The sequence below is a fragment of the Pleurodeles waltl genome, chromosome 1_1, assembly GCF_031143425.1.
Source record: "Pleurodeles waltl isolate 20211129_DDA chromosome 1_1, aPleWal1.hap1.20221129, whole genome shotgun sequence".
Classification (NCBI taxonomy): Eukaryota; Metazoa; Chordata; class Amphibia; order Caudata; family Salamandridae; genus Pleurodeles; species Pleurodeles waltl.
In genome coordinates this window covers 311092187-311118079 of record NC_090436.1, presented here as the reverse complement: position 1 = coordinate 311118079, position 25893 = coordinate 311092187, and positions in this window count along the sequence as shown.

Sequence of the window (25893 nt, the reverse complement as noted above, 5' to 3'; positions counted from 1 at the left end):
ATTCAACCTACATATGCATCCAACTAGTGCCACACATCACATATGTATAGCTGTGTATGATTGATGTACCAAAAATCTATCATCTAATATGACAGCATGGACAGTGCATATAGATTGTACTTTAACACATTTTGCACTTCAAATGGCAGTCTCCTGTCCTACATGCAGAGGACATATGGAAGTGGCATGACTCCGCTGGCGTAAGTCGTCATCCCATTAGGCAGTCTGTACGCCGTACAATTCCTCATTGGTTAAAATTGGTGTCTATGCAGAACAGCAGCCAATCATGATCGCCGCCAGAGGTGACGGTATGAACCACCACGGTCGTCACCACCATTTTGACTTCCCCTTGCCACTTGACTCCTGCATCTCAACACGGCCACATTTCCACTGCGTGTGCTTCTGTGTCCTGCATCTGGTTGCGAAGATGGCACGTGCGACAGGGGATGGGACCCAGCCTTCACCCAGGACGAGCTCACCAAGCTTATGGACGGGGTCCTACCTCTGTATGCGAAGTTGTATGGGCAACCAGAGGAGCAGGTGAGTGGATTAGTAGTGTCCTAGTAGTGAGTGCGATTGCTGTGGGTGCCTGTGTGTGTGTATGTTGGATGACCAAGCTTATAGGAGTAGTGGTATAGGCCATGAATGTGAACCTGTATGTAGATGATGGAATGTATGGTCGACTACTGTAGGTAAGATTGTACCCTATGTCAGCATGCGTGTAGTACGTCTACATAAATGTGTTTTCCTATGTGTCTCCCATGCAGGTCAGTGCCCATCAGAAGAAGGAGTTATGGTGAGCCATTGCCAAGGAAGTGCAGACCCTGGGTGTCGATAGCGTCAACTGCAGGAAACGGTTGGAGGACCTGAGACGCTGGGCCCTGAAGACCGCAGAGGCCCAGCTGGGGATGTCCTTCCAACGAGGGAGGGGTGCACTTCCGACCCTGACCCCCTAATGGCCCGCATGCTGGCGGTGGCCAACCCTGCATTGGATGGGCGCTTGAAAGCACCAGTGCAGCCACAAGGGGGTGAGTACTCACACAGTCCTTCATGCCAAATGTAGTGGAGGGATGGTAGGTAATGTGGAGTGAGGATGCTGTTACACTGACTCATAGATGTCAGGATATGCAGGTGTTCAGCTTCTTGTCCGAGTTACGTTACTTTGCTGTGTAGGTGGCATGTGTACCCAGGTAAGGTGGGAATTGGGTAGAACAGTCAATCAGGTATAGTTCCTGTTGTCTTGCAAAGTGATGTAGAGCATTGAATGGATTTCTCAGTTGGATATGCAGGACATGTAGAGTAAATCTGTAGGGCACTATTGTCAGTGTACTGAACTCCAAAAAGGCAGGTTTAATCCCCATCAATGGTTCATTCCTGTAGTGCAAAGGCTATGGTAAGGAGAAGTCTTAAACTGAAGTATACTGCATGTGTGCCTTCTTGCATGATAGATAAGTTACTCACAGCCTACATACTTTTCTTTATCTCCCCCATCTGTGTTCTTGTGCACTTGTGTGCATCAGCATCATCAGGCGAAGGAGCAGAGGCACCGGCGAGTGGGCATGCTGCAGCCCACGAGACCCAGGAGGCACAGTCCACCGACGCCAAGGGAACCAGTGGGTTGGAGGGCAAGGGGTGCACCACGGGGGAGCCTACTACCACTGCTACATCAGACTCTGATTCCTCCTCCGATGGCAGCTCCCTGGTGGTGGCAGACCCCTCTGGGACCACCCCAAAATCTTTGTCCGCCACCCCCCTACCAGCACTGCCCTCCCAGTAGCTCCCCACCGAGTTGCCCGTGCATACTCACCAAGGAGGGTGGGCGTCACCTTCACCGCAGGCACCTCTGCACCCTGCCCCAGTCAGCCCTGCTGCCCTAAATGAGGAGGCTATTGACCTCCTGAGAACCATCTCTGTGGGACAGACAACCATTGTGAAAGCCATCCAGGGGCTGGCATCCCAGATGCAGCAAACCAATGCCTACCTGGAAGGCATTCACGGTGCCTTGTCTGACCTCCAGAGATCATTTCAGGCTCTGGCCTCCTCTTTAAAGGCAGCCAGTGTCCCTAGTATTTATGTCCCCCCTCCAACCACCTGTGCCACATCCAGCACCCCTTTTCCCTCATCCATCCCTAGCACACAAGCCAAACAGCATGCACACAGAACTACACACAAGGCACACATGGACACACACAGGCACCACAAATCACACCACAGTCATGCACATACTCAACAGACAGATGAAAACACAACAACAGGCAAGTCCTGCACTGTCTCCCCCACCTCCTCCTCCCTTACAGTAACCGCACCACACACACCTGCAAGCACTGCATCCTCATTCCCAGATCCTGCCCCCATTGACTCAATCACCACAACAGCAGTCACCCAGACATGCACCCCAGACACCACACCCGCAATCACCACAACACCAGATCTGCAGACACCACCACAACATCCATTCACACGACCTGTTTTTCCTCTCCCACCCTTTCTCCCCCCTCCCAAAACACATAAATGCCCCCACTCAGGCACCCAACACTCATCCACCACACACAAGCAGATTAAGCACCCACCTGCATCCAGATCCAGCACACCTACACATTCTACGGCCACTCCCTCTACCTCCACTCCCATGCCTGTTTCCACAGCCCCTCCACATGCTCTTAAGAAAATGTTCCTTACCCGCATTGACCTGTTCAAACCTCCTGGACCACCCCATCTGGTCCATGCGCGTTCCCTTCACCTCCTCATACCCAGTCCCTCCACTTCACATTCCTCCCAAGACCTTCCTTCCGGTTCACATGCCCCTTCCCCCACCAAGAAGAAACTTGTTAAGGGGCTTGATCCCAGTCCAACCCACCGGTTTAAACCCACTCCCCCTCCATCCAAAGCTAAGGGCAAGGGCCCACCCCCTCAAAAGCCCAAGTCCCCACCTTCCTGACCTGGATCCCCACCACCGCCCCCTCCCCAACACCTTAAGTTGCCTGCCCCATTTATGCCCCTGCCCTGTGCAGACCATGGTCAGGTTAGGAGCCAGGTTTGAGCCTTGTTGGCACTATTGCGCCCCATGAACATGGATCTTTGGACTGCCCAATGAGCATCTTTGTAAATAGTTTAATTTTCCCTTTTCTTGTTTAGTTTAATATATCTGGCCAACCTGCCCAGTTGGTGCAATTTGATTCAGTTGTCCTGCGTTTGATTGTGGCTGTCTCGTGTACACAGGTATGTGGATCGGTTTCCTCATCTGTGCGTGTGTACTGTGGTTGTGTGGCAACATTACTTCTGTTCCTAGCTTTGCCTCTGTCTGTATTTGTGTGTGAAATGGTGTATGTGTGGTGGTGAGTTTGGGAGTTGGTGTGGATGGTGTGTGTAGGTGATTGAACGTGATGTGTGTTTAGTTGGTATGCATGGTATGGTTAGGGTGAGTGGCTTGGACGATGGTGTTATGGTATGGTACCACTGTATGTGTGGATGGCACTTGTGGTTGGCTGCCATATGAATGTCTGGTATGCCTGACAACTACCTGATGTGTGTGTCGGCCCTGATTTTGTGATCAATTTGTGTGTGGCTGGGTATGACTGTTGTGCCGTGTTTACGTATAGTATTGTTTAGTGTGTGAGTGACGTGTGTGTTGGGTGTGGTGTCTGTTCTGGATGTGCGTGAGTGTAGTGTGAATGCACGTGTGTATGTGTGTGTGTATTTGGCTAAGGGTGTTGCTGTGCTTGTGTGTGGGTGTGGCAGTTGGCATCGAGTGTGTGTGTGGTGTGCTGGTGTGGAATTGTCCCCTTCCCTCCCTTGCATGGTAGGCGGGGTACTCACTGTTGTCGTCTTCGTCGGTGCTGCCCTTCCTGCAGATGGATTGCAAGTACAAGCATTGGGAAGATCTCCAGTTCACGCTCCATGCCGTCGGCAGGCCTCCTACAGTGAGTGTTTCCTTATATACTGTTACTTTTCACCAAGCTTTGGATGGCAGTAGGCACGCCCCGGAAATAGTGGCAGTGTGCTGAGCCGTATTGCGGTGGGCGGTGAGGTCCTTTTCACTGGCCTGTAGATATCAACCGCCGCCCTTGCCGGTCAGACCGCACTGGCGGTACAGGCGGTGCACTAGGTGTGTTGCAGCCTGTTCACCGCTGCGGTCATAATACGGCAGTCTGCACCACCGGTGTGGTGGTCCTGACACCGCCTAACTCGTAATGAGGGCTATAATCTCAGAAAGAAAAGAAAAGCTACTTCTAGTCGAAACTAGTCAGAACTGGAGACTCACAAAAGTAAATATACAAATGTGTCTCAGACACATTTAGCGATTCCCAATGGGGTTGCACAGACCTACCTCATCCATATTCATGACGTAGGTCACAATTTGTGAATCTATTGGGAATGGCCGCACTCACGGAGATGGTGGCCTGCTGGGGACAGCAGACCACCATGTCTGTGACTGCTTTTTATATAAAGCAATTTCCTTAAAGGAAAAAAGGGATGCATTTCAAACAAAAAAATGTAAATTTATTTTTTCATTTTTTTCAGAGTAGGCAGTGGTCCTTGGGACCCCTACCTGCTCTGAAAAAATATTTTCGCTTGCATTCACAAAGGGGACCCCTTCCTGTTTGCCAATGGGTTACCACCAACTTTCAGTTGGTGGTAACCGCAATTGTTTTCCGACCGCATTCATGGTCACAAAGCAATCTTACATGGTCCTATGACTCGCTTTCAACAAGGTACGCCCTTGGCATGCTCCTTCCTAATAGTGCCTCACAAAAACATTTTGCTGTTCTGTATTGGATTACCGAATTGCAAAATGGGATTTGTACATCCAGAAATGCTATTTTCTGGTCGCAAACGGCCTGAATCTGCGAAACAGACCATTTGAAACCAGGAAAAAGCATTGTACATCTGACCTCGTGTTGCATCCCACGCAAGTTCAAACTTGCATCACATCAGCCCCTTCAGAAGCAGACCATACACGATTATTGGAAAACAATATATGAGGTGCTATTAGAAATATGTTTTATTGGGAGATGGAATAGGTTGAAAAAGAGAGTAGATACATGATCTAGGAAGCCCGTTAGCACCATTTCCTCCCAGTTAATGGGAGATTTTAACTGAGCTAAAGACCTTCAGAGTATCAAGCACTTGTGAAGAAAGGAGAGAAATGGCCTGAATTATGAACCCCAGGACTTTCTTTCTAAAGGTATGGAGATTATCTTTTGCATCTCTTGACACAGCTTATACCATTTTAAAGCTACATTAAGGCATTACATATATGTCGGAATTGTGAACGGTAATGTCATTTTAATGTTTTTTAAAGTTGTTCTTTAAAAAATCAATACAAATAAACAGCTTTATCTGACTGAGAAGGGGTTATGTTCACTTTGTGAATTTTTGAAACAGAAGACAAGCAGATGATGGCTGTGGGCAACAAGAAGGAGTATGCCACTTGAAACAGGTTTGAAGAAAGAAACTGTAGACAGTGCGCTGGCAAAGGCAAAGGCATTTAAGGAGAGTCATCTAAAGCTGTGACTCCAACTGAAGGGAATGACGGTGAGAAATTCACTGCGCCCAATAAACCACAAAATAGGAAATACTACCTACTCTGAGTCTTCTACCAGAAAACGAGTCATAACATGAATAATTTGGTATTTGTCGCACCCAATTCTGCTATTTATCAAGTCTTTTTTCGCTGTAGGGTTCAGAATTTTACATCCCACTCAGCACTGTGGATCTGGCAACAGGGTGCCAATGAAGGACAAATGGGTGTTGTGAAATGTGGTCTCTCCACCAGACTATTGACAAGCTTAGCAGCACCGTTTTGCATCAGTAGATCTTTGGCTGTCAGATATTTAAGCAGGCCAAGCTGTGATGAACTGCGAATTAAGGAAAATCTGTTGTAACTTAATATGTTGTTTTCAATATTAATTGTGCATCATACACGTACACATGAAATTTTACATCCCCCAAATGCGGTGACTTGCGTAGTGGCTGGATGTACACATATTACAAAGAGAGAGACAAACACAATCTTTGCATTACTCCACAAGTATCCTAGATCTAACAAGAAGACAACTCTCCTAAATCACAATGCTCAAGTGGCTTAGCTCATGGGTTTGAAACCACTCTATGGAATAGACTGATACTTCAGACACTTACACCAAACTGTCTAAACTTAATGAGTGGTCTAAGGTGTCAAAACCAAAGACCAGGTCAAATGACTTAAAAACACAACCTCCAGCAGATATAAAACTTCCAGCTTAGACCTCTGCAAATTTACTATGGTCTAAATACTTCTGTAGGGAAAGTCCCTCAAGCGAAATTGATGTTCAAGATACTGTGAAACCATAGCCACCTACTGCAGGATTTTAATGAAAAATGAATAGTAGATATCAACTGATACTCACAGAACTGACAGAAAATCAAGTGGTGATGATCAATGACTTCTTAATGCATTCTATTAAAGTGACTCACTTAAGGGAGATGTTCACAAAGCTAGTGAGAAGTGGTGACAGCAGTGTGATATGTTCTCTAAAACCCAACACTGACAAAGGTTTGCCTGGCACACAGTTATTTTGAGTGAACTAACCACTTGAAAGCGACTAAGAGGAAATTTCTCGACAGTGAGCTAGCTCACCTTTTTCGCAGCTCCCCAATGGATGACCCAATCTGGTACATCAATTCTGCGATCAGGAGGTTCATATCCTTAAACCATTCCTGTGATACCCTAGTTTTCAAAACAGGCACAGTGTGCTGGTCCTGCAACATAAGGACCTTAACAATTTCCTATGTCAGGGAGTCTTCTGCTGCTTGAGAATTTCAATGGGATCTTTTGCATCAATAATAGCCTCGGGCTATAGATGATAGTCTATAAGTTTCTACTTGGTTTCAAATTAAATTAAATGGTGTGTTTTTAATTAGGCTTCACATTTACATCTGTCCAGAAAACTGGAGTATATTTAATTGCTTTGGATTAGGCAAACTCGATTTTGTTATTTGTGCTTGAATAGGAACCCCCATTAACTCTAGCATACGAGTTACACAAGGTTTAATCATTTAGGCCCTCATTAGAACCCTGCGGTCAGTGGTAAAGCGGCGGTAAAACCGCCAACAGGCCGGCGTAAAAAAAATGGAATCATGACCATGGCGGAAACCGCCAACATAGACAGACACTTTAACACTCCGGCCGCCATGGCGGTACAAACAAACAGCATGGCGGTCACCGCCAACAGACAGGTGGAAGACAATGTACCGGCCACATTATTATTACAGGCCAATCCGCCACCTTTTCTAGGGCGGATTCAACGCAAACAAAAACACGGTGGAAACAGGACTTGGAAGGGAACACACTCACCTCTACACACCCTACCAGGAACCCGGACGCCATGGAGCCTGAACTCCAAATACTCCCTGCGATAGTCTTCCTGCCCCTCTACCAGGAGGACGACCGATGGCGACGACGACCACGGTGAGTACTGCACCTACAACACAGGGGAGGGGGGAGGGAAAAGAGAGTAACACACACGCAACACGCAACACGCAACACCCCCACCCCCACCCACAACAACACACACACCAATACATGCTGAAACATTACATTTACACCGCCCAACCCCCCCGGAAGAACGCAATGACAAAAGGAAATGATTTGAATGATTGTAATCATGTAAAATCCATTAGTCAAAACTTTATATACACTATAAACAAATATGTACACCAAGAATTCAAGTCCAGGTACTGCACCTATATAGTCCGTGGACCACTGGGCCCAAAATGCATGGGCGAGGCCCACACTCGATACCCGATCGAAACGGAGATAACACTGCAGGGGCATCAGATCGAAATAAAACAGCCACCTCATGGGGAAGGGAAGGGGGGGGCACCTCAGCCGGATGAGTGCACGATGCCAGCTCCACGAGGGGGCTCCATGCCCATTGATGTATCCTGGGGAGTGCAAAGCCACAGTCTCTCAAGTCTCTCCAGTGGGTGGTTTGCCCAATGCTTCATCCTGGGGAGTGCAAAGCTACAGTCTCTCAAGTCTCTCAAGTGGGTGGTTTGCCCACTGATTTATCCTGGGGATTGCAAAGCCACAGTCTCTCAAGTGTCTCCAGTGGGTGGTTTGCCCACTGATTTATCCTGGGGATTGCATAGCCACAGTCTCTCCAGTGAGTGGTTTGCCCACTGCTTCATCCTGGGGAGTGCAAAGCCATAGTCTCTCAAGTCTCTCCAGTGGGTGATTTGCCCACTGCTTCATCCTGGGGAGTGTAAAGCCACAGTCTCTCAAATCTCTCAAGTGGGTGGTTTGCCAACTGCTTTATCCTGGGGAGTGCAAAGCCACAGTCTCTCAAGTCTCTCCAGTGGGTGGTTTGCCCACTGCTTCATCCTGGGGAGTGCAAAGCCACGGTCTCTCAGGTGGATGCCTTTCTCCACTGGTTCAGGAGTGGGCCTTGTGCCCAGACTGCTGAATCCTGCCATGGACTGAGGTAGTGGATGTGATACTCCACTGTTTCTGGAGGGAGCTTTGTGCCCAGAGTGCTTCACCCTGCCAAGGACTGAGGTAGTGGATGTGAATCTCCACTGGTTCTGGAGGGGGCCTTGTGCCCAGGGTGCTTCATCCTGCCAAGGACTGAGGTAGTGGATGTGATTCTCCACTGGTTCTGGAGGGGGCTTTGTGCCCAGAGTGCTTCATCCTGCCAAGGACAGAGGTAGTTGATGTGAATCTCCACTGGTTCTGGATGGGGCTTGGTGCCCAGAGTGCTTCATCCTGCCAAGGACTGAGGTAGTGGATGTGACACTCCACTGACGGTGGGGCAACATCGAAGCTGCCCAGGCCCCTGGAACTGACCACCAGCCTCATACGAATTACCGCTGGGGATGGCAACCATGTCTGCGGTGGTGCCACTGGCTCAGGATTTCGTGTGCCCGCTGGTGGTGCTTGCGGCGGGGTCAGCAGCGGCGGTGCTTGCGGCGGTCATTGGGCCGGCGGTGCTGGTGGCGGCCTCACTGACTGCGGTGCAGGTGGCTGGCTCACTGAGTACCGTGCTGGTGGCTGGCTCACTGACTGCCGTGCTGGCGGCGGTGTCAGTAGAGGCGGTGCTGGTGGCGGGCTCACAGACTGCGGTGCTGGCGGCGTTTTGAGTAGCGGCGGTGCTGGTGGCAGGCTCACTGACCGTGGTGCTGCTGAAGGGCACAGTGTCTGCGGTGCTGGTGGAGGGCTCAGTATCTGGGGTGCTGGCAGCGGTGCATGTGGGGTGCCAGTGGCGGTCTTGTCGGCTGTGCAGGTTGGCGGCGATGTTGACTTGGCTTTCTTTTTCAGGCCCTTCCCCACCTTGGATGGTGACGCAGCTGTCTTGCCACTCCCAACTATTGTTTTGGCTGAGCCCTTGGTGGCAGGTGTTGTGGCCTTCTCCCTCCGGGATGTGGCCAACTTCTTCTGTTTTGTAAGTGGGGGAATGTCCTTGGACTCGCTCCTTGGGACACTGGCAGCCCTGTTGCTTGGCACACTCCAGAATCCGGATATTGCTGGCACCACTGTGCCCGGTGATGTGGTGGCTGAGGTGCTGGGTTGGGACCTGGAAAGGCGGGCCCTAGGGGACGGACGGGGGGAGGTGTATGGAAGAGGTCAACATTTGAGAGGAAAAGCTTTTTTGACACATTGGGACGGGTAGATGGAGGGGGTTTGGGAGTGGAGGAAGAGGTAGTGGTTGTAGGAGGTGTTTGTATGCTGACTTTGAGTGAAGGTGCATGGGCTGGAGGCTGTCGTGAGGTGGATGGCTATTGGGTGGGTGTGTAACTGCGTTTGTGTAGTTTGGGAGGAGGGCTCACAGACACACTGGGAGAGGACACAAGGGATGTGTGAATGGTAGTGGGGGTGGTGAGTGCACGTGAGCGGTGTGTGGTGATGGGCGTGCTGGTGATGGAGGTAGTGGCTGAAGATGTAGTGCATGCAGGTGTGAGTGGAGATGTGACAGGGAGGGAGGAGGAAGACGTGGAGGAGGGGGACACAGTGGAGGCAGTGGATGTTGGTATGTGTGCATGGGTATGATGCTTGTGTGAGTGCTTGTGGGATGTGTGGTGCTTATGATTGCCAGAGCCACCCTTGTGTGTTGAGGTGTGTGCATGCTGGTCTGATGGAGTGCTTGGAATAGGCTGAGGTACAGGGGATAGGGTCTGGGTGGACGAAGTTGGAGGGGGAAGGCTGGACACAGGGACAATGGCTGCCATCAGTGCAGAGGCCAGAGCCTGAAATGCTCGCTGTTGGGCTGCCTGGCCAGAATGAATGCCCTCCAGGTATGCATTTGTCTGTTGCAACTGCCTCTCTACACCCTGGATGGCATTCCGAATGGTAGACTGCCCAACAGTGAGGGATCTCAGGAGGTCAATAGCCTCCTCACTGAGGGCAGCAGGGCTGACTTGGGCAGGGCCTAAGGTGCCTGGGACGAAGGAGATGCCCACCCTCCTGGGTGAGCGGCCACAGGACACATGCTGAGGGGCTGCTGGGAGGGCGGTGCTGGTAGGGGGGGTGGTGGCTGTACCTGTAGATGCGGTGAGCACAGAAGGGCCCGCCACTGCAAGGGATCTCCCATCAGTGAAGAGTCGGTGTCGCTGGTCTCAGCTCCTGTCCCCGCCGTGGAGCTCCCCTCGCCCTCCGTCCCACTGGTGAATTCAGACTCCGTTGTCTGGCCCTCCAGGGCCATGTGGGATGCAGCTCCCTCCTGCTCCGGTGGCACAGCTTCTCCGCCTGATGATGCTAATGCACACAAGAACAGGGAGACCACACAAAGGGGGGTGGAAGAAAGAAGAAAGACATGTTCAGTGCATACAATACCACTACCGTCGGCGGACACTACACACACAGCAGTACGCCATGCACTTAGAGTTCCCTAATTATTCACAGGGACATGGGGTACATAGCCTATGCCCGATTGCTGCACACATGGAAGTCACAGGAGCCTGACTAGGTGTAGATGGCTCTTACCACTGGTGGAGATGGGGTGCCACTTAGCCTGCCTCACAAAGGGTCCTTGCCTACAAAGCTCGCCCTAGCCTAGGGGAACCCACTGCCCACCTCCCCCACCCAGACACCTCCAATGCGCACAGAGTCAGCTGAATGAGAGTGTACTCACCCCCTTGTGGCTGCTGTGATGACCTCAAGTGCCCATCCAACTCCGGATATGCCACCGCCAGGATCCAGAACGTCAGGGGGGTCATGGTGCGACGGGCACCCCTCCCACGTTGGGAGGCCACCCCCAGCTGGGCCTCCGCTGTCTTCTTGCTCCAGCGGCAAAGGTCCTCCCATCTTTTCCGGCAGTGGGTGCTCCGTCTGTGGTGGACCCCCAGGGTCCGGACGTCCTTGGCGATGGCACGCCAAATATCCTTCTTCTGGTGGGCGCTGACCTAGAGGAATAGTACAGGGGAAAATGTAAAACTTTTACCGTCTGGACCGTCACAGTCATTGTCCACGTTCCCACCCTTGCCCTGACGCACATACACTCACCGTCCGATCATGCAGGCCTCATCTCCCCCCGCATCTTCCATCCACACCACTCCAAACAGGCATTGCCCTTACAGCATGCTCACAGTGTACTCACCTGTTTGTCTGGAGGACCGTAGAGTAGTGTGTACTGGGGGAGGACCCCATCCACAAGTTTATCCAACTCCTCCGATGTGAAGGCAGGGGCCCTTTCCCCAGACACGAGCCATCGTCGCTTCCAGACTGAGGTCACAGCAGCACTTGCAGTGTAGGTCCTCTCCTGTCGAAGATCAGGTATCAAGTGAGTGAACAGAGAGAAAATGACGGTCACGTCCGCAGCGGTGCGTACCGTCACCGCCGGCGTACATCGTCATTGGCTCCTGGAACCCATAGGGCCCAATGTTGACCAATGCAGGATTGCGCCGCGGTCTTCGACCGCCTATCGCAACAGTGTACAACGCCAGCGCAGTTACCTCATATCCTCTTGTCCCACATTACAGGTCAGGCAGCCGCCATTTCAGGGGGCCACATGGCACTAATTTTTAATGCGTCACACATATATAGGCCTTGCACATACACAGAGACAGGCACATAGCGTATTGACAAATGTGTGCAATAACATTATTTTTTTACTACCTCAGTGTTGGCTGACTCTGTGCTCGCTGTTCTCATCCATAGGGCACGTCCGCTGGGGCAGGTGAGGAGATGGCGGCATCCTCCGGTGTACAGACCGCTGGTGGACCTGTCGACAATGGAAGAGAGACATGTAATAGTCACCTACAGACTTGATCATGCCACAATCCAGGAACTGTGTGCCTAGTTGGAGCCAGACCTGATGACAGCTATCCGCCATCCCACAGGAATCCCCCCTCTAGTGCAGGTCCTGTCAGTACTCCATTTCCTGGCAAGTGGGTCTTTTCAAACAACAGTGGCCATTGCATCAGGGATGTCCCAGCCTATGTTCTCCAATGTGTTGTCCAGAGTGTTATCTGCCCTGCTGAAACACATGCGCAGCTACATCGTGTTCCCTCAGGTGGAGGATTTGCCTACAGTGAAAGGTGACTGTTATGCCCTGGGACAAATCCCCAACATCATAGGTGCCATTGATGGGACACCTGTGGCCTTGCCCCCCCCCACAGGAGTGAACAGGTGCACAGAAACCGGAAGAGCTACCATTCAATTAATGTGCAGATGGTGTGTTTGGCCGACCAGTACATCTCCCATGTGAACGCCAAGTTTCCTGGCTCAGTGCATGACGCTTACATTCTGAGGAATAGCAGCATCCCTTACGTGATGGGGCAACTCCAGAGGCACCGTGTGTGGCTAATAGGTGAGGACAAGGACCCTATACCCTGTGAATAGTTCGGGTCTGGGGTTGTCCCTAAGTGTTAGTGTGTGTCTAACAGATTTCCCACGACATTTGCAGGTGACTCTGGTTACCCCAACCTGTCATGGCTACTGACCCCAGTGAGAAATCCCAGGACAAGGGCAGAGGAACGCTACAATGAGGCACATGGGCAAACTAGGAGAGTGATAGAAAGGGCCTTCGGCCTCCTGAAGGCCAGGTTCCGGTGCCTCCATATAACAGGTGGTTCCCTCTACTACTCACCAAAGAAAGTGTGCCAGATCATCGTGGCCTGCTGTATGCTGCACAACTTGGCTTTGCGATGACAGGTGCCTTTTCTGCAGGAGGATGGTCCAGAAGGAGGTCTTGTGGCAGCTGTGGAGCCTGTGGACAGTGAACAAGAGGAGGCAGAAGAAGAGGACATAGACAACAGAAACAACGTGATCCAGCAATACTTCCAGTGAGACACAAGTAAAAAGACATCACTGCCTCCTACATCGGACAAAATTGTTAGACCTATCATCTGTCTGTCACTTTCACCCAGTGTATGGATCCTGAATTGTCACTTTGCCTTTCCATTTCACAGATGTGGCTCCCACTGTGTGACCTCTGCTATGTTACCTCATGGACTAGAGCTGTGTGACATAGGTATGTTGACAATAGAATGGACATTGCTATTTTCCTCAGTTATTGCAAATACACATTTGTGAAAGCACAGGCTGACTCCAAGTTGTTTTGTGATTCAAGGGTGTTAATTTATTTGCAAAATAGTGAAGGGGGTTGTAAAATGGTCAGGGGTGATGGTGGAGGAATGTCCATGGCAGAGTCCAGTTATTAGTCTCACAGGTGCATTGTCCAAAGGGGCATAGGAAGTGGAGCTAGGGCAGTTTGAGGATGGACAGGGTGACAAAGTGGGACAGAAGGATGACATTCAGGGTGGCCTCATTTCTTGGCGGGGGTTTTGGCATTGTTCTCTGTCTTCGTCCTGGATCTCAGGGACCGCTTGCGGGGTGGTTCTCCATCTGCAGGGGGTGGGGTGCTGGTGTTGTGGTCCTGTGGCGGTGCTTCCTCTCCACTAGCGCCGGCGGAGGTGGTGGGCAGTTCATCGTCCAGGCTGGTGTCAGGGGCCCCTTGTTGTGCCACAGTGTCCCTCCTGGTGTTCACAAGGTCCTTCAGCACCCCTACAATGGTTCCCAGGGTGGTATTGATGGACTTGAGTTCCTCCCTGAACCCCAAATACTGTTCCTCCTGCAGCCGCTCGGTCTCCTGAAACTTGGCCAGCACCGTTGCCATCGTCTCCTGGGAATGATGGTACGCTCCCATGATGTTGGAGAGGGCCTTATGGAGAGTGGGTTCCCTGGGCCTGTCCTCCCCCTGTTGCACAGCAGACCTCCCAGTTCCCCGGTTTTCCTGGGCCTCTGTCCCCTGAACCGTGTGCCCACTGCCACTGCCCTCAGGTCCCTGCTGTTCTTGGGTTTGTGGGTTTGCCTGGGTTCCCTGTAGTGGTGGACACACTGCTACTTGACGTGTCCTGGGGACAAGGGTATGGGCCTGCTGGGTGGGTGCTGTGCTGGTGTTTCCCGAGGGGGGAGGCTCTGTGGTGGCCTGTGACTGTGTCAGGGGAACCGACTGTCCTGAGGTTCCAGATGGGCCGGGCTGGTCATCTAGATCCAGTTGGACAGAGCTGCTGTCATCACTTTGGGCCTCTTCTGTGGGGAGGGGGGTGGACATGTCTGGAACCTCCTGTCCAGTGATGTTGGGTTGGGGTTCTGCAGGGGTGTAAAGGTATGATTATTGCATCTGTGTGTGCCATGGTGTGCAATGGGTGGGTGACCCTGTACCCCAGTGCTTACATTCTTGTCTAGGACCTTGTGTGATAATTGTTTTGGGGTCTGTGTGGGTATGTGTAGTGGACATGCTTTGGTGATGGGTGTCCATGCTTTGTTGTTGCATGCAGGGCTTGGTGTTGGGATGTGTGGTTTGTGATAATAGGACATATGTGAGAAGTTGGAGTGATGGGGGTGAGGGCGAGAGTGGGGGTATGTGTTGGCATGCAGGTAGGGTGGGGGATATGGTAGTTAAAGATTTGACTTACCAGAGTCCATTCTTCCAGCTACTCCTGCGAGGCCCTCAGGATGCAGTATAGCCAAGACCTGCTCCTCCCATGTTGTTAGTTGTGGGAGAGGAGATGGGGGGTCCGCCGCCAGTCCTCTGAACTGCAATGTGGTGTCTTGAGACCACAGAACGCACCTTCCCCCGTAGGTCGTTCAACCTCTTCCTGATGTCATCCCTAGTTCTTGGATGCTGTCCCACTGCGTTGACCCTGTCCACGATTCTGCGCCATAGTTCCATCTTCCTAGCTATGGAGGTGTGCTGCACCTGTGATCCGAATAGCTGTGGCTCTACCCGGATGATTTCCTCCACCATGACCCTTAGCTCCTCCTCAGAGAACCTGGGGTATCTTTGCAGTGCCATGGGGTGGTGTGGGTGATGTGTGAGGTGGTGTGTGTTGTGATGTGTGAGGGGATGTGTTTGTGTGTGTTGTGTGAGGTGCATGGATGTTGTGTGGGTGATGGTGTTGAGTGCCTGTGGATGCTAGTTTGTTGATGGTGGTGTCTCTCTCTGGCCTTCGGTCGCTATTCTGGTCGTACGAGATTGTGGGTGATGTGGATGTGTGTTTTATATCGTATTGGGTGTGTGGGAGTGGTGTGTGTATCAGGTGTGTGTATTTTGAATTGTCCAATGTGGTTGTGTTTTGTAAATGTGTGTATTTTGAGTGCGGTGGTGTGTACCCCCAATGGTTTACCGCGATTGAAAGATCGTCGCGTGGATCCGTGGGTCGTGAGAGTGTGGGCGTATTCCTGTTGGCGTGACAGTGGAGGTTTTGTTATCGCTAGTTTATCACTGACCTTTGGTGTGGCGGAATTGTGTAGGTGTCTGGATTTTGGCGGTTTCTGATCTGTGGGTCGTAATAGCTGTAGCGGAATGCCACAGCTGTGTGTTAGCGGTCTTCTGCACGGCGGTAAGCGGGATTTACCGCCAATGTTGTAATGAGGGCCTTTGTTCTTGAAATATGTCACTTACTAGTTTCATGTTTTTCACATTTAAATTTAGAAGAGTGAATCGTATACATTTATTTGATTAGCTTTCGTTAGCCAGTGTGTATTTAAAGTTAGCATGACTGTGCCTAGGTGCTCCAAGCCATTTTGAAAGAAATGTTGCATTTCTGCTTGTTGTGCACAACATATTTCAGTTTCAGATGCCAAAGTCACTTCATGCTCACTTAAAATTTTCTTCTTTGCTAGTTTTGAAGGTCTCAGTATAGTGATTAGTTGGTTTGGACTAAAATCTCAACACCTGCAGTGGATGAGAAAGCAGAGGAGTTGCTACTTCGTGTGATATCATGAAGGGAGTGGTGGGAGAAAGAGCTGCCCTTCTATTATTTTGAGAGCGTGAGGACAACACCAGGCACAGAGAGAACACCGCCCTTTGATTGGTCATCATTTGGTTGGAAATCGAAGAATGGATGAAATTTAATGTTTAACTGTTGAAAGCTTGTTAATTCTTACCCCTGTCTACCTTTGCATCTTCTCTCATCTGCTGAGGCCAATGCTCCTTATTCAGCTGTTCGCAGTGATAATCCAGAGGGTGTCTTTCTTCTGATTCTATGTGGAAACTTCATATGGTTCCTTTTTTGATTTTATATTTGTTGATACCAACTGCTAGCGAGATTTCCCGACCTACCCACAACTTTAACTTAGAATTAGGGTCCTTCCTTTGCTTCCCCTTGCACCTGTTGCATTCAATATACCACATCTCTGTAGTTTCAATTGCACTGCATGTATTATATTCCTGCATGTTGAATCCAAATGAATATTGATTATACTCATTTGAATTGATTTCAGATGTAATTTTACAAATCAGATCAATATACCTTCATGGTTTCCAATTTGCGCCTCTGCCTTTACTTGTCAGGAAAACACTCTGCTTCTCTGTCAATGAAATGCTAACAGATTTGTGTTTTCAGATTCACTTTGAAACAAAGACCCCTCTGGGTGAAGATAGCAGAGTTTCAAGATTGCGCCAAGATTAGGGAGATGCAGCGACCATCCTTGTTTTATCTAATCTACCTATCACTTGTTAGAAGATAAAATCAACAAAATTTGCCAATGATTGTGGCCACTTGCACAAAAGTAGACATAAAGAAGGTGTAGCCCAAGGGTGGCATATACGTTAGGAAACGACTTCTTGAGATGGCGATCCCTGAAGGTTTCAAACTGTTGCCTTTAGTTGCTTCATGGACCGGAGCAGTGGGGCCATCATGTTTGTACCTAAGGGGGCACGCAGGATGCGAGACTGGATGATTCACTGCTCAGATACATACAGGCATGATGTAATCAGGGGGTGCCACAACTGGACTTAAAAACACCACAGGATTGATGAGCGGCCTCTTTGTTCTTTAGCCACGTCACTCGGCAGATGGAGTATCCAGATACACATACCCTGCAGCTGGGAGCTTCTATGCAAAATACCTACCCACCCTCACCTGAAGAAAGAGGGGAAATGTTCAGAGTAGAGAAGAGGGATACCCAACAAATGTGGATGTTTTGCCACTTTGATGGAGTAATGAGTATCTGGGCACGGGCTGGCTGGCTGCTGATGGTACTTGACCTCTCAGCCCTACACTGGGTTGCCTGGGACTGAATATTGATGGGGACTTCGCTCAAGGCTGGTCAAGCCACCTGGTGCCCTGGCAGGGACTGTGCGTTATGTGGTCCCCTGGTGTTGTGTTTGTTTGTAATAGTATGTATATCATTTTTCATCCCTCACCTAGTCAAGGGGGGAACTTGAACAAGTGAATGTTGATGGCGATATTTGCCTCTGACTCTTAGTGGAGAATGAACTAAAATTGTTTGCACAAGATACCTGTCCCTGTGGGGGATATAAATAGAAGATGCTTTGCTGTCCGCAATGCAACCATTGGTAGGAGAATGCAACTGGGGGAGTTGATCCTCAGTAATAAACTGTTTACCGGTGATGTGTGATGGCGGAATGTATCTTGATCTCACATAGTTTCAAGTATCACTTCCTGTGCAATCTGTGTGAAGCATTTACTTTGTTTTTCATATCACTGATCTATGCAACTGCCTTCCATTGGTGGATTGAAATTTAAAAGATACACCTACCTGTATGTCTTTTGCGTCTTTCTTGTTATACAACGGGAGGGAGGGATTAGATGCACGGTGCCTGGCTACAGTGTGGAGTTGATGATTGGCATGTTGTGAGCGCACTATGAAACAAGCATTTGCAATGCACTAGGGTCTCGCATTTCTCCGAGTTACAGCTATTAGCAGTTGTAAACTCCCAACCGGATTTTTCTTTCCAAATTGAAAGAAAAAAACAGCGCGATCACGCTGCTATTAGTAGTTGTAAACTCCCAACTGGATTTTTTTTCCACATTGAAAGAAAAAAACAGCGCAATCGCGCTGCTACAGTTCACTTGTAATTAATTATTTACAACAAAATCATTGTTACTCGTTTATCATAGAAAGCCAATGGACCTGGCAGGTTTAGATGTACGTCAGTAGTTGTGTATGTATCTGGATGCAATAACAGAAAGCTTTATGTTATGCGCTTAAGGACACCTTTAGTTGCGTTGGCCATGCCCCTTTCAGTGTCTCCCCATGTAAAGCCCCTGCCTGCTCCTTCAATTGCCACCTCGGTCTGCTCTGTGGGAGGGAAGCTTGCACTGCTGCTTCTAGAACTGTAGCCGAGCATACACTTTACTGCCACAACCTCTTTTTGCAGGTACAGGTGGTTAACGCTTAACGCAGATAAAGGCTGATAAAAATGCGAAATATTACAATTACAGCGTAGCCTGTTCTGCTCCACATCTTCCATGTGAGGGAAGCTCTCATCACTTCTCCCTGCACGAGGGGCGGAGACTCCATGCACTGCCCACTCCGTATTCCTGCAGGGGAACCTCCAGCTTTGTCAAGGCCTTTATTTGTGTCTTACTAGCTCTTAGAAAAAGCTTTTCGCAACAAAAAGGCCAGAACGACTTGCTTAGGCAAGGCTTGCTCGTGTGCTTGGTGTCCACTGGTTTGCACACCTCGCTGAATGCTGCACGTTTGAGGGTGCGCCCCATCCCGACTCAAACTTCGATTTAAACGGACTCATAGTGGGTGGTGGCTCGCAGTCCGTGGTCACCGAAGAATAAGCAGGGACATGCACGTCTGCCCTGAATGCAGGAGGGAGTGGGCACAGCACACGAGAAGAACCGAGGTCCACTGACATCTCGGCGGTGCTGATTCCCATGGTACGATGCTGTGGAAGCATGACAAACCTGGGAGTGGGATTCTGAGCCCACCTGTATGTGCCGAGTGACTGGTGGAGCAGGGCATCAGCCCTGGCATGGAAGAGCCATTGGACACCCTTCGCCCCAACCCCTCTCGAATGGGAAATGTGAGAGGGAGAAAACAAACCCGTTGGAACTTCCACCCACACACACGACAATGCGAGTGACATGTTTTGGAGGGGGAGGGCGCGGGGGAGTAGACCTGACAACTGCACACCAGTATTCTATTCAGGCGACTCGAGTTCGAACCCTGGCATGGGCAAATCAGCCGTCCAACCTTCCCAAGTCGGTAGATCGAGTACCATTATATACAGGATGCACAATTTAATCGGGTTGTGAACGCGTCCAGGGATAACGTGTCCCGTGGCACAGGCTTAGAATGGGGGGTTGGAGGGTACGCTACCTCGTTGAACAGCCCCCTCTGTTAAGGCATGCAACAGGCAGTACTGCTGAGGCAGGATGATTAGCCGGTGAATAACGGTGTTTAGTAGTGAAAACGCGTGGCTCAAAGATTGCAAAGGGGAGATGTCCCCAGGGCATTATCTATGACTGATTAAAGAACAGAGGGGAGTGCGTGGGCACAGAGAGCCCACACTACCTTGCGAGCGCGTGATTTAGGAGGAACGAGTATGACAGCTGGAGGCCCAGGGAGGCGTACTCAACCTTGATATTACTAAACATCATTATCCTGATTTACCTGAGAGTGCCTTATGGGGGCTGAGGTCAGAGGGTGGGGACAGTCTTGGGGGATACAAGTGCGCAGTGGTGACCAGGGAGCACGTAAGATTCGCTGGTGCATGTGGAGGGGAACCAGTCTTTTAGGCCATAGGATGACAGTATGGAGCCTGGGGCGAGAGAGATCAGCCTTAACTCGCCCATGAACGGCGGCGGCTGAGATAGAGGGGGGGGGGGGGGGGCCAGAGAGATCAGCCCAGAGAACAAGTGGACAACGAAAAGAGGGCAGCTGAGAACCTGGGGTGGAAATTACATCACGGAGAACAGGCGAATGGGGGGGCCCGTGGAGAGAGAGACTCGTTCTAGTCTCTCCGCGGGTCTTTTCGGGACGACAGGAAGTGGCGCGGGTGCGCCAGGATTGGCGGACAGGTAAGTGGGGGTGGGAGTTAGGGATGGGTTTAAAAGGGGGTAGAGGGGTGGGGTCGGCCTCTTTCCAGGCCGACCATTAGAGGGAGGAAGTGTTGGACCACCCACCCGCCCTGCACAGAAGGTAGGCAGCAGGGAGAGGGTTGTTAGGGGTAAGGCGTGATTAGGTAGGTAGGGTTTTTAGGTTTGACGTCAGTTAGGACAGGTGCGGTGCACAAGAGTTGGCAGGAAATGGGGGAGGGGGGAGAGCCAGATGCGGGCTTGTTCCCCCCTTCCAAGGGGAAAAATGAGGTGAAGGATCAGAATGGGGGGGAGGATTGTTTACAAACAAGGAGGGCATGGAAGGAAGAGGGGAGTGTCTAGCGGAGGGGATTGGAAGAAAGCTATTAGAAGAGAAGGAAGGGCATGAGGAAGCTTTTAAGTTGAAATTTGGGCGAGAGGGATTTCATACAGTTCAAAGTTGTTGTTGTTTATGTTAAATCCTGTCCTAAATAAATTACCTTTTGCACTAGAGATGAGTGTCAATGTATGTTTGTCCCGACATCGAGCACGGAAGCACGGTGAAGAGGACGGGGAGGCTGCAAAGAAGCCCTGTTAGAGCAAAATGAACACCGAGGAGCTCAGGAAGACAGAAAGGTTCAAGTGGAGTGAGAGCTACACATTGAAGACAGTGAGGGCCGGCCGGGGCCCGGGGGAGAAAGTGACGTATTTGTCGGATGCTGTGTAAACTTGAATAAGTACAAGAGTTATCCTCGATGTTATGCAAAGCGCTCGACTTCTGCCAAGCGAGGATCAGGCTGCAAACAAAAGATAAAAAGTAGTCCACAAATCTGACGGGAAACAGCGAGCCTCGCATGTTTCCAGTACTTGGTCGCTGCGCTCGAGGAGGGCTAACCACCAGAAAAGGCATGACGTATGTGTGCCTTCAACTGATGAAAGCAGGCAGATTTTAAATTGTCGCAAGGCATTGAAGATAACAGGGACCGAAGATTTAGTCATGTAGTCTTTGATTAGCCGTACATTTATAAAAAACAAACAAGATACGTTCCGGGTGTACTGAGCAATTCTTACTGCTGGGTCTAGTGCACAACAAACAACCATCTAGATATCTCTTAGTGTCTTTGACTGTCTTGTAGAACATAGATTCAAGATTTCCCAATAGTAGTTTGTTTCAACCAATAAGTATGACTCTTTAATAGCAGTATATCATGCACTGTATGGCAAACACCAGGATACAGGTCTCCTATGCACAATGGACATAAAGTTCTCCAAAAAACATAAACCAGTGATCAAATAACATTTATAAGAGGTCGTGAAAATGTTGGGATACACTTGGTTTTAGAGTATCTTACTGAATTTATCTTACATTATGTTAATTATCCTCTATGGCATTAAGACACTTTGGTACATGTGTGCTCAACAAATACTAATATCATAACGTAAGATTGCACAACAGGGTACCATGACTTCCGGTCCATGTATCCATTTCAGAAGTAGCTGTTGATGGCCCCAAAGGTCAATTCATGGGGTAATCAGAGATTGATGTTCCATCTATAATGCAGATTATATTCTTTAGTGTACAATGCCCCCAATCCAGGTTTTTCAAGACAACTATGCTCAGCTATGTTCTAAATAACAAAAATCACTTGTGGTGTGCACTTTCTCCTTCCTACATATATAGCATTCTGTCGCCAGATGCAACCTGCATACCTCCTGTGGCCAATCCAGCTTGTGGAAATGTGCAAACTCCACCCACTCACAAGTGCAGAGCTTCCAGTCCAAATCATTAATATGAATGAATCATGCTCCTTACAGAGTGGCAGGGGTCTGTTTTATCTAGAGGCATTCATCACTAGGTTAGTTGCCAGGAGTCCGAGTGAGGATTAAGATTGATTATAATTTCATTTTTGGTGGTAGAGAATGTGAAAATGCCAACAATTTGCTACTACACTCAGCTTTATAAAGTGTGCACACATGGATGAACAATGAGCTTTAAGGCTATCCAAACACTGACTTTCTAGATTTAATTTAATTTTTTTGATGTGTTTAATAATGGTTCATGACTAGTGTCATGTGCGATCACCATTTTGTTTTCCCTTTTCTACCCATCATATAACTCTGCACAATTTACCTGAAAGTCATACTCTACAGCAATGTTAAACTCATTAGCGCATGTAATATTACAAATCTTACTTTAAAACAAATAAATTGGGTAATCTTTCCCATTGTGCTATGATTAAAATCAACAAACTGGTATTTCTTAACTAGAAATAACTTCCCGGCTGCACATTGGGATTCGTAGTTAATTGTTATTCGCTGGTCATAATAGTAAGTTCATTAGATGCATAAAAAGGGATATCAATTTGAGACAAGAGGCACAATATATTCTTGTTCATAACCCGCATTAAGGGGCATATGTACATGGAACTAGTGCATCGTGACAGTGCGCCAAAATTGGCAGTGCCACGCTGTGTCAGTTCTGAAATGCAGGGATGTGCAAAAATACAGCACACCCCTATCTTTTCCCCTGCACTGGCACTAAATTTAGCTGCCAACGCAGGTATGCTTGTACCATAGTGCAAGGGTGTCTGCGTTAAAGAGAATGATTGATTATGTGCAGGAAGGTATCCCTTCCTGCACATAAACAATCTACAATGGAAATTTGGTACTTCTATGTGTGCTTTAGAACGCAGCACACATGGAAGTAGCAAATCGTTATTATTTAATGATTATTTATGTGCAGAAAGGGACACATTTCTACTCATAAACAATCATTAATAGCCTTTTGCTCATTTTATGTGTACAGCAAAATGCAGCACACATAGAAAAAGAAAAAGCCTTGTTGAACCATGCTAATGCCACATGACGGGTGACATTAATTTTTGGCGCTGCCTCAGATTTACTATTCCTTGTACATCTTGGGCAGCATCAAAAGCAATGGATGTTGCGGTGGAATGCCCACAAAAATACCCATTGCATGCCCCTCTGCCACAGAAAGCTGCGTTGGAGTGGCCCATATTTACAAGGCAGCATTTAGTCACAAAAAGTGGCTTAGTGCCGCCTTGTAAGTATGACGTAGTGCACAGAGCCCCCGGAGCCTTGTTAAAAGTGACACTTAGGTGCCGCTAGGAGCTTGTAAATATGCCCCCAAAAGCCTTATTTACTAAGAAGTCACGCAGCACGACGCTGCGCCAAATGTGGCAGCACCGCATCACTTCAGAAATGCAGGGATGCGCCGTATTTAGTACAATAGTGCACACCCCTGTGTTTTCCCTACTGCTGGTGCTAAAATTAGCTGCCTAGCACCAATGCAGGCACTATTGCACCATAGTGCAAGGGTGTAGGAAGCTGGCCTGATGTGGTGGGTACCTGAGGTACTTACACCTTATACCAGGTCCAGGTATTCCCTATTAGTGTAGTGTTGGCAGTGTCTAGAAGCCAGGCTGTCTAGGGTTAGCTGTGGCTCAGCAGCCAAGGCTTATCTAGGAGACATGCAAAGCTCATGCAGTACTACTGTAGTCACAAAGCACTTACACACATGAAAGAAAACACTCGGGCAGATTTATGGAAAGTGGCGCAGCACCGAGTGCAGCACCACTTTCCCTACCCCCCTTAGCAGTCGCCCTAATGTCACCATATGTGTGCCGTATTTAAAATACGAAGCACCATGGTGCAGGGCAATAGCGTCATTTCTCATGACGCATTTGATGTATTCTGCAGGAGTAGCACCAAAATATTGGCGCTACTCCTGCAGAGTACATAGGACCCCATTCTCAAGAATGGAAGCCCCCTTTGAACACCTGCTCTTGAGGCAACTTACGCCATTTTCCCGGCTCCCTTAACGGGGGAACACCCCCTTTGGACACATTATGCCTGGCGCAGGCATATTGTAGCGTAAAGGGTTACAGAGTGGTGCAATGCATAATGTTAATGTGGCGCAAGGTGGTGCTATTGGCTTATAAATATACCCCTCAGTGTTACAAAAGAAAAGGTACTTTATTTTAGAGACACAATACCAAAAAGTACTAGAGAGGCAACCCTTCAATAGGAGGTAAGTAACACACCAGATAAGTACACTAGTTATCAGCAATAGGCATAGAAAGTAATAGAAAACAGTGTAAATGCAAATAGATAATAGTGACCTAGGGGGAGCCCAAACCATATACTAAAAAATGGAATGCGAACACAGGACTCTCATCTAGGTAAGTGGAATGAGTAGAGGGGAGTTGGGGGTACTAGGAAACCCCAAAGGTAAGTACCACAGTGTCATCTAGCGACCAGGATGAAAGGAGTAAGTTACTGGATTTTCCCCCGAACCACCCAAAAGGAAGAAATTAGGAAAATGCAACACCCATACAAAACTGCAAGAAACAGTGAATTCCTGAAGAGGAAGACCTGTGGAAGAAGGGGACCAAGTCCAGAAGGCACAGAAAAGTCCAGGAGGAGTAGGAGCTACTACCCACCCAGCTCTGGATGCAGGAGTTGGTCGACAGTAGGATAAAGATGGTCAGGAATGCAGACATGGAGCAGGTAAAGAGTTCCTGGAGGATGCAGTCGATGTCTCATGCCAGAAGGATGATTGCAGTTAGTAAGTGGCATAGAAAAGCCACCAACAAGCCTCGGTAAAGGCAGAAGTCATCGTGAAGCAAAACTAAAGCTGCTGGGGACCAGCATGGTCCAGGAGGACTCTAGCCATAGGGGGAGTCAAAGGGGGGCCCTCAGCAAGGCAGAGAGTCCACAGAGGAAAAGGCAGCCCCTACAGGAGACCCAATAGACGAGGAACATGGAGTTGCAGAGAAGCCCACACAGCATAACTGAAGAAGGATCCCACGCTGCAGGAGAAGCACGCAGAGGGCACTGCATCGCAGGAAGGAGTGCTGGGGGCTGGGGCTACACGGTACCTGAAGATCCCTTGGCGGAGATGCAAACAACCCTTGGTAGCTGCAAGAGACGCGGTGCATGGGAGTACTGTCCTGCGTGGGAAGGCAAGGGTTTACCTCCACCAAAGTTGGGTAGCTGGCAGAGAGGACCAAGAGAACTACTCCAGACTACCACCCATGATGCACAATCCATGCAGCTCAGGATGAGAGGAGATTCACTCAGCAGTCCGTCATTGTAGTTGGTGCCTGCGGATGCAGAGGAGTGACTCCTTCACTCCAAGGGAGATTCCATCTTCCTTTTCATGCAGACTGAAGACTTGCTGCCTTCAGAGGATGCACAGCTGGGGAAATGTTGCAGAAGCTGGAATGGGCCATGGAAACAATGTTGCACGCAGAGTCTTCCTTGTAGATGCAGATTGTCAGTTTCTGGATGGTCCAGTCATGGTTCCAGTGGCTAGAAGTCAAAGTAAGGTTGCAGAGGTGTCCTGCTGGAATCTTGCAGGCTGAATCTGAGGACCCACCGTAGAGAGAGACCCTAAATAGCCCTGAAAGGGGGATTGGTCACCTAGCCAGGTTACCACCTGTCAGGAGGGTGCTCCAACGTCACCTGCCTGACCTGGCCACTCAGATGCTCCCAGAGGTCCCTGCCATCCTTGGATTCCAGTTGGCACAACCCAGGGACCCTCTGGAGGAGCTCTGGGCACCACCCCTGGGGTGGTGATGGACAGGGAGTGGTCACTCCTCTTTCCATTGT